The sequence below is a fragment of the Pinus tabuliformis genome, chromosome 8 (assembly GCF_031772625.1).
Source record: "Pinus tabuliformis cultivar Carrire ecotype Pingquan chromosome 8, CPIR1, whole genome shotgun sequence".
Lineage (NCBI taxonomy): Eukaryota > Viridiplantae > Streptophyta > Pinopsida > Pinales > Pinaceae > Pinus > Pinus tabuliformis.
Window position 1 is genome coordinate 1,782,311,151 of NC_142294.1, and position 9,134 is coordinate 1,782,320,284.

A 9,134-nucleotide genomic window follows, 5' to 3' on the forward strand; every position below is an offset into this window, starting at 1 on the left:
TAACAATACACCCCATCATCGTCTATTCTACACCCCGTGGGCTAAGATGTTGCTGCTCATATGTAGACTGTTCAATACAATCTACATCTTAGTAGTAGCAACGTTAAATGTGCATATTTAATGGTTTAAAAATGAAGATAAGAAAATGACAAATTAATTATATATTTTTTAGTTTATCAAATAAAACTTATGTATAATAATACGTTATTTAATTTATGTATAATAATAAGTAATTTACAAGTTTAAAGAGTTAACTAAATTGATTGTTACTCATGTTTTCAGGCATTTGGTTGATTCCGTATGGGTGAGTATTGCATTAATCTATATTTTCTTTAAATTAAATGCATTAATCTGGATTCTCCTCTCCTTAAATTAAATGCCTTAATCTGTATTCTCCTTATAAATTAGATGTACTCATTTATATTTTTACAAATTTATAACAAATTGGACCTGTACTAATTGTCCCACATCAATTATGAGACTAAGAAGAGATGAATAAATAAATATAAATAAGCAGGGGATTGCTTTTTACAAGTACGGAGCCGTGTGGTCAAGACAGAGCGAACTATTCTTTCGCCTTTTACTAAAGAATACCGTGTCTTGGCCACCAACAGCGGCATACGCCTATTTTTGGAGGCTTCTCTCTCATTTAGAGATGTGAAGCCAACAAAGCAAATGCAAGATGGAACTAATGCCAAATGTGTTGATTATTTACTTCCTAGTTCGAAGAGGGTATGTTGGACTATAACCTGTCCTTTATAAAATTGATTAGACTTTTGATTGTAATCGGATGCTTTCAACTGTTTCTGTATTGAGTTAAAACGGGAGAGGAAGGCTGGGAATATAGTGTTAGTATAAATATAGTTTTACTGTTATAACGTTGTCCGTGGCACGCTCAGGAAGGCGCGTTGGTCTTGTTCAAGTGCATTATCTATTTCGAAGCTAAGTTTTCTTATAGAACGTTGTCCATTGCACGCACTTAAAAGGGGCGTTGGTCTTCTTCAAGTGCATTGTCTATTTCGAAGCTTAGAACTTGGACAAACTCTAGCACTGAAGTCTATTATGGGTGGGAAATCTATTATGGGTTTTAAATTTGTCTCTGCATAGCCAACAGGCTATATGCACCATTGAGTTTATGAATGAAAGAATGCCACTTCAATTGGGTATCCTTCATTCAGGGAAGAAGGTAGATGAGAGATTGTTGGATCATGCTGTATTCAATTGGGTATCCTTGATTCAGGGAAGAAGGGAGATGAGAGATTGTTGGATCATGCTGTATTCATTGTGAGCAGGAAAAAATCAGCCCACAGATGGAATATGTTTCAATCTCCCCTTCCACCACGATTTTAGTATAGTATAGAGAGAGATTGTTGGATTACGCCGTATTTATTGTCAGCAGGGAAAATTCAGCCCACAGATGGAAGATGTTTCAATCTCCACTTACACCACGATTGGAGTTTGTCCAGAACCTGTGGAGAGTTAAATGTTGGTGAGGGAGTTTAATAGCAATGCGGGAGGAGAACGAGGGGACAACATCTTACAATGGATGATGTTTGTTAGTTTGGTATTTTAGATAGAGATCTTGGGGTGTCGATAGAAAGAGAAAAAATAATCTACACCTTTGTACCAGAGGGTAAGGGTTTAACGTATTCTAATGTGGCTACGAACGTAGGAGACAAAGGGTTTAACTTATCTTAATGTGGCTAACCCTTAGACACATAGGAGAATAAGAGTTTATCTTAATGTGGCTAACCTGGAGGATTTTGACAAAGGAGGAATAGTATTTTTAGTTTTTGGGTATCAAGCCTCTCCTAGGCAAGAAACCCCCTTTCCTTGTCCTTTCTTTGGAGGGGAGGTGTTACTCATGTTGGATTTGGCGATTTACTGCGGAGTGTCACGGCAAAGGAGAAACGATTTTTTAATACAAAATCTTTATGAGGTGAGAACTATTTTTGCTATCTTTCTTTGGCAACAAAACTACTACTTTCAATCTTTATGTGACGGGATCTATGTTAATTGCTTCACTTGGGTAAGTGGAGACTTGAATCAAAGTCACTGGTTGGCTCATCATTGTATATGTTACAAAGATTATTAAGGAGTTTAATGTACTGAAAACAGGGGTGTCATAAAACCCTAATTACAGAAAAAGAGGAAGGGGTATTGTGGGTAACCAATCTATTCTACAATACGTCCACATATTGCCATAATTTGTGCACATTAATCAATTGATAATTTTGATTATTTGTAGTGGATTGAGTGAATAATGGTATTTGCTCTGTTATTGTCAAGAATGATAATTGGTGTTACATGAAGACACATTATCCGGAGTTTTGGATGCACTCCTCCACATTCTCCACTCTCCCAGGAATGGGTATTCAAGGACGGCATTTCCTCACATCCCCTTTTGGGGAGGGATGTGGTATTCCAAACCAAAGAGAATTTTTCCGCATCCCTCCTTTTTTGGAGGGATGTGATAGGGAATGCTTCTTAAAAACAAAAATTCTTCCATTTTCCTTTTGGACCAAAATCGATCATTTCAAAGAAGAGAAAAAATAAATTCTTCCATTTTTCTTTTGGACCAAAACCAATCATTTCAAAGAAAAAAATGAATATAAACCTGATACATGGATTGGTGAGGAGGACCGACCCAACTAGGCACAACCTTAATTGGTTGCTCTGTAGTTGAGTATTTTGGAGGATATGAATGACTAATTTACATAAACGACATTACCATGGTTGACCCTTATTCCTTTCTGCAGTCCTTGCATCATTCTGCTGTCTTTGGATGCAAGGATTAGTGGGACATTGCCTTGAGCAATGATGCTTATTTGTAGTTTAACGTATGAGCATTTGACGTGTTCTTAGCTTAGTATTCTAAAGGCTTAAATTTATATGTTTTGAGTTTTTTAAATATAATGAAAAATACAATAGTGATAGGTAATTTAATATTTATCAATCGTGGCTATTATATTACTAGGTGAGATCATTGGCGAGATGGCGTTCACGGAAGCGGAGAGTAACATGAATGATTTGGTGGATGAATAGATGCAATGGATGTTTTGGTATCTGAATACATGCAATATCAGCATGCTAACATGAACGATGATGAAGAATCGTTTTCCATGAATACAGGTGGAAGATGTGTCTCTGATACTTGGGCGGATATGTTCCCATGCAATGTCTGATTAAGAAGATTTGAGTATAATCTCCACCTATTTTTCAATGAGCACCAGTACATTACCAATTTGTTGAATCCAAGAACACTGATCATGCTATAACTGTTGTGAAGGTTGGACAGTTTTTTTAACATTTACCTGAGAAATTTCCTAGTGCATGCCCTAAAAGATTAGAGAAATCAGATCATTGCCATCTATAGCATTAAAGTTTGTCTTGTATCGAAGGTTGATTCCTCGGGAAATCTGATCCTGCAGCTCATCGTGCATTAGCAATTCTTTCACTCGAATACAAGACTAGCTATTCACCTTTCAATCCTATCTAATATGTCCATTGTTGGATGAATAAATCGTGTCTCCAAGCTTGAATCCTTTCAGTATAACTAGACCAGTGGTTCCCTTTGTGTCAAAAAAAGGTATGTAGTTCAGGAGGCCAACTGTTATACCTAATATATCGATATTATAGTTGTTGATTGCTGACTTCAACTGTAATAAGTTTCTGTAGTTTTATATTTTAAGTGTCGGTGCATCTATTGCTGAGGGTCCAGAAAACAACTTATTAGTAACATTTTAGAAAATATCAGTGAACTTTAAGATATATATATATTATATATATATATATATATATATATATACATATATTTGAACATCTAAAATAATAACAACATCAAATAAATACTTTGCCACATAAAAAAGGAAAAAAACTGATATATAAGATGTCTATTGATATATCACACATCAATACTGAATCATTTCTCAAGTCTTGACTTAAGGCCTCAAAATATATCATCTACGATGAGATTAGATAAATAAACTAATGATCCCCACTGCACCTTTTATGGGCAACGAGAATGGCTTTGGTAATGGGTTTTCCTCTAGATGAAGAAGTCCTTGGGGTTGGTGCTGTACTCTAGGAGGAGGAGACTGTCAACCTCTGCTGATGCAACTACTAAGTCCAACTTTCTGTGTCTGAGTCTGTAAAGTTGGTGCCAGGTGATGCACTCCCACGGTTAATAGCCACCTCTTATAAAGGTGCCTACTCTGGAACATACTCCTCCTCTACCGCACTCTCTCTTGCTATTCCATCCTATGCCTTCTCTTGTGACCAATCATAGGCAAGTCCATGATGGGCCTTATGATATCAAGTGATGAAGCTTCAAACTCTTCATTGTCAATCTTGGTCTGCAACAACAAGAATTTCTCAAAATTAGGCTTTGAAAAAGCATGTCACATTGAACACAATAAAGAGACTTAAACGATGACTTTGGTGAACAGGATTAACTCATAAAATCCACCATCCATCTTGGAGATTCTGGGATGAAAGTGTTCAAAAATAAAAAGAATGTGCAAGGGATTACAGCTACACATCCAGGCAACAATAACAATAATGATTTTTCAAAATCATAAAGATGAGCAAATGAGCAGACTGAACTTCCTTTCTAAGCCAACATACAAACAATTCCAAAAGGCCTCTAGGCAAGGAGTAGTCCCACATAAATATACCAGCACAATACCAATATGACAGAGAGCTGCTCCAGAAATAACCAATGATACAAGGCAATGGGATTCTCAATTTAGTTCCAATGATTCTCCTTCTAATACAGTAATATTGCATTACAATATCAGCTGCGCAATTGTTCTTGGTCCTTAAGTGATTATGCTACATATTGTGTATCAGATTCGTATCAGAATAATAATTTTATCAATTACAAAAACATACATGAGTGCAGAATACATGCAAAGATTATTGATGTGAAACTAAGCTAACACAGACTAAATTGAATTGTTTTTCATTCTTAGGAATGTCTTTACCATAACTCAATACATTTCACAGTTCAGACCATTGTGAAGATTGAAAATCTGCGTGGCTTAACTCATGCATGTCTGTATTTTGTCCAAACTCATCCAGACTCATCCATGTCTGTATTTTGTGATCAGCTTGACTAGCTAGAACTGACACAAAGTCGAAGGATGCAAAAGAGAAATTGGAAGGGGAGCTTGAAATAGAGATATCCTAGAAAATCGATGCGAAAACATTATTTTCATCCTCTTCCAGTAGTCAGTTGCCCTTGGAAAATGCTCATATATATTTTTTTTCAACATGGGAGGATTATAACGCTCCCTCAAGGGGAGAATCTTTCATTGCAACTACATGTACTATGGGAAATCATCATTGTACTTTAAATGGTGATACTGTTCTATGTTTCAAAATTGTTATGGCTGTTGTGGCACCAAATTTGGCAGAGTACCTGAATTTACTTCTCCAGTGGTCCCAAGAAGATGCTTTGACCGCTCTGGCAATTTATGTGTTTATCAAAAAAAGTTCTTTCCATTAATATTGCTTAATGCAGTGAGTGCGTTATGAAAGAATGGTGTGAGGATATACTCTTCTTCGAGCTTCAGCTTTCCCAATAGTCAAAAGGTTGGGAAGAAACTGGAGTAGATATAATGGTAGGCAAGGATTTAGAAAAAGAGTCGGGAAACATTCCTGACATGGATGGCTCTGTTTTTATTAAGAAATTGAAAACTTCAAGCAACCTTAAACAAATTGGCTTGTAACGCCCACGGTAATTATTTTAAGAGGATCTGATACTCATTGCCAGGAATATGTACAGAACAAGAAACAATGGTTGGAAAAAGTTATGAATCAAATATTGCAAGGAAAAAAATCGGCGGAAGAGATTAAAACGGCTGATGGGTTTGGCAATGGGAATTGTTTTTAAGTTTCTTTATCTTCAGCATTTGTTGATATGTTAGATATGCTACAGTACAACTAAAGAACTCGAAGTATGTTCTCACTGAAGCGGATCTTTGGCAAAGCTTGACCAGTCATTTAGATCCCCATTTGTCTTTATCAATGTTCTTTTAAGCATGGCAAGTTTTCAAATTGTGGCATTTGCTAGTTTGAAGCTGATATGCAAGCATTGTTAATAGTATTTAAGCCACTATATTCTCATTACACAGGTTTTCTCCCAAATCTTAGTGATTCATCAAGGTTGCGAGCCATGCCGTCCACTGATGTAAGTTATGTACAAAAAAGATTGCATGCTCCATCCTCAACCATCAAAGATGGCAAGGGTGATTGCAAATTCATATGCTAAGATGGTATGGGACAACAAATGTCTACAGGAAGTATGAGTTCATTGAGAGGATAAAATAATATTTTAACTCTCAATTTGTAGTGGATGTAAGGTTGAAATCGTTAGTGGAGCCAAACAATGTATGATCCATCATTCACAAAGTGGCACTGTGGATGAGACCCTTAATCAAAGTGCTAATAAGGATGTGAACTAGGAAAAGTTAGCTATCTACGCAACACTGATCACAATTCTTTTACCAGGAGAAATTGCACTTCTTGGCATTCTTCCCTCTTCTGATGATAAATTACTGAAACCAAGACATCGCCTCATGAACAATGTACTTAGCTATGGTCTGGAGGAAGAGAGGCTACCTACACAACACTGATCACAATTCTGTTACCAGAGGAGGTATTACAGTTCTTGGCGTTCTTCTTTTCTCCGATGATAAATTTCCATAATCGAGTCATGGACAACAATATAATTAGGTTATGTCCACAGCAGGCATCGTAAGGAGGCCATAATCTTTTTCCCAAGTGCTAAAAATAGGCCTCAAGCTAGACGATGTCGCTTTTTCCTCAAATGCAAAAAATAGGAAAAATGGACCTCTACCTTGACAATGTCACAGTTATCATTATCCTCTTTGCATGATAGTACATGACCTTAAGAAGATGTTTTTTTCAATCTTCAAAATGGGCATACCTGAACATATTTGCTTACAAGCATAAAGATCTTGGTGGTTTTATACTAATACCTGAAGAGGTGCATGTGGACATTCTAAAATTACACACATACTGCAATCTAATGACAACAAACATTTATCCCTCAGAGTGAGTTTAGTGACTGAAGACCAAGAGACAATACCCAGCAGAGCCAACAGAACTTGAACCTTTGGTCTTCACCCAACAGAATGAGTAAAGATTCCCAACTTACTTTTGAAGCAAAATGAAATCAAGGACGCCTTAAGGTAACTTAGATTTTCTATATCTCTTCTACTTTATAGCAGTATAAGTCATCTTCTACTTCATAGCAGTATAATTCAAAGACTATCTGCAAACCCTTTAAATGACTTATTAAAAAAAACAACCTTATTTAATTCCAAGGCCAATCAGTTACACTCTTTTATAACCAAAACCAGGAAGCCTCACAAATGCTGCAAAATAAAATTAGAGAAAATTAAATCACAAATTTAAAATAAATGCTGAAATTTAAAATATTGTTAAAACCTACAAATTTCTAGATCTACATGTTACACAATGCTTTTAATAATTAAAAAATTCTAGGAGGGATTTGAACCCCCATCTCCTCCATAAGGAGGCATGTATCCAATTACACCACTAGAAATAATATATTATATTTCCTATGGATTTTGAAGGAACCAGAATAACAGATGCCATTCTTCTCATAGCACTCTTTAACTCACAATCAATTGTTCCTCGGTCAATTTTATAACTAGCCGGGCAACAGTTTACTCACTGTTGATGGACATGTATGGCATATGTATGGGTAATTGTAACTGGTTTCATCAGGAACCAGAATAACAGATGCCATTCTTCTCATAGCACTCTTTAACTCAATCAATTGTTCCTCGGTCAATTTTATAACTAGCCGGGCAACAGTTTACTCACTGTTGATGGACATGTATGGCATATGTATGGGTAATTGTAACTGGTTTCATCTTAAAACACAAGTTGTTAGTTTTTTTCTTATGAAAAAAAAACTAGCCCGGCAACAGTTCTAGTTGGCTTGTTTTTTATTTTTTCTGCATCTTATGAGGAAAGTTGTTCAATAATCATTTTGCACAAAGTAGTCATGACCATTGTCATGTAAGCTGGGTGGTCTTGAAGAAATCAATTCTAGATTGTGAGCATTAGACTTTCAATCCTGTCAACGACAAAACTATAAACCCTGCTATTCGACTTCCTTTTCTTCAAGAATGTGAATTGCCATTTTACAACTATGGTCAAACATTATAAATCCTACTATCTGTGAACGCATAATTGCATAAAAGTCAACATATGGGAAGAACTTTGAGAATAATAATTAGGGCATAAATTTAAGTTTTTGACATTAAAGAAAAGTAAAGATACTAGCAAATCTTGTTTTGTGATTGAAACTACAAATTCCTTCAGATTGTGTTTTTTACTAAGGCACAAGAGCTGTCATGAACATAAAAAGGACACAAAAATGCAAGTCTGTGTTTGACAAAAGAAAAACAAGAAAAACATTATATATGGCTGGTAAAATTCTGCTTCAATAACAAATCACAGCGTTTAGGCAGCATAGAGATGACCAAATCTATGTTGCATGAGTTTCTGCAATGTGGGAATGTTGGGAACTTGGGTATGGGTGTCTGGAACGGTTCAAGGTTTCCCCAAAATTTACAGGAAACGGCTAATCAGGAGCAGTGATATTATATAATAAAAAATATATATATATAAATAAAAAATATATATATTTTTAATTATATAATTTATATAATAATTAAAATTAATATTGAATCAAAATATTTAAATATTAAAATCAATTTAAATATATAATCTGTCTTATATATAGATATATTTTTTCGGTGTCTATCTCTATCTGTGACACATGACCAGTGTTTGAAACAATCTGGCTCAAAAATACAAAGGAACAATTTTATATATATTTCTGTAGTTATTCTTAAGAGAAAAAGTAACTCTAATGTTCAAGCATTCACTGCGACATACAATATGCACACACAATCTTCTGTGATATATATACATAAACAACAAAAGAAATATTCATCAGCGTGACATCTCAGATATCACCCTTACGCGGAGGTGCCACACGCTTCCTTAACCCATCAAGAGATTGCTCCACTTTCTCAAGGATATCGGTGTTAAGGAAGTCTTTGGCCTTT

At 35.5% G+C, this 9,134-nt stretch overlaps 1 long non-coding RNA gene and 1 other non-coding gene across 2 annotated transcripts; both read left to right on the forward strand.

Moving 5' to 3' along the window:
* The first annotated feature begins 300 nt into the window (after positions 1–300).
* On the forward strand, positions 301–3,641 carry LOC149243328 (uncharacterized). Its single transcript, XR_016246026.1, has 3 exons — positions 301–304; positions 518–732; positions 2,978–3,641. It is a non-coding gene; the product is annotated as an uncharacterized LOC149243328 (long non-coding RNA).
* On the forward strand, positions 541–659 carry LOC149243329 (U5 spliceosomal RNA). The gene has a single exon (XR_016246866.1). It is a non-coding gene; the product is annotated as a U5 spliceosomal RNA (small nuclear RNA).
* Positions 3,642–9,134: the final 5,493 nt, after the last annotated feature.